This window comes from Montipora capricornis, unplaced genomic scaffold, assembly GCF_036669925.1.
Source record: "Montipora capricornis isolate CH-2021 unplaced genomic scaffold, ASM3666992v2 scaffold_475, whole genome shotgun sequence".
NCBI classification, from domain to species: Eukaryota; Metazoa; Cnidaria; class Anthozoa; order Scleractinia; family Acroporidae; genus Montipora; species Montipora capricornis.
In genome coordinates, this window is record NW_027180212.1 from 596,720 (window position 1) to 597,500 (window position 781).

Genomic DNA, 781 nt, shown 5'->3' on the forward strand with positions numbered 1-781 from the left:
TGGAGTCTGGGTTGGGGTGAGTCCCTTCGCATGGCTCATGTCAGATAGCGGGAAGGCTGTCATCAGGAATTTCCTGAGTAGCAGGAGTCGAGATTGTGCTGGGTATGACCGGTAAAACTCAAAAAACTCAATTAAAACAGTGACATCCCTTCTACATGTACTGTTTAAGAAAATAATTAAATCATTACTCGAACCTACAAATTAAAAATTCCTTGAAGATCTTGTCAATTCCAAAACTCGAAAAGTAACAACTGTTCGTGTCAGTAGCGAAAAACGTGTTTAATATTGTTCTTATAATTGGGGACCCCACGCAAGGTCAAATACGAGCTTACGTTGTGTGAGAAAACCAAGAAGAAAATGATGTAATGGATTACAAGGCAAGGGTCCAAACACAATTTAATTGTAGGTTTCAGATAATTCTCAATTGCTGTTGAGATTTCATTTAATTAAGCAGCTTTGAATTACTTATTAAGTAACTCAAACAAATATTTGTGCAGACTAGCGCATAGCTGTATAAATGTTTCAGCGACAGTTTTTATGGAGAAAAAACTTACAGCCATTGTAGATTTTTAAGTCCTGAGAACATCTTTTCTGGAAGTTGAGTTATTCTATTATTGTAAAGATATCTAAAAATGAAAGTATGGAAAGCAATGTATGAGAACCTTCTGCCAAGCTTAGTAAAGCTAGGGGGAACGTCAAATCAAAGAAAAACTAGAGGGCAGAACATTTGCTACTTTTAAAGAAAACAATTCGGGAAATGCAAAACAAAAGGTAGTATAAT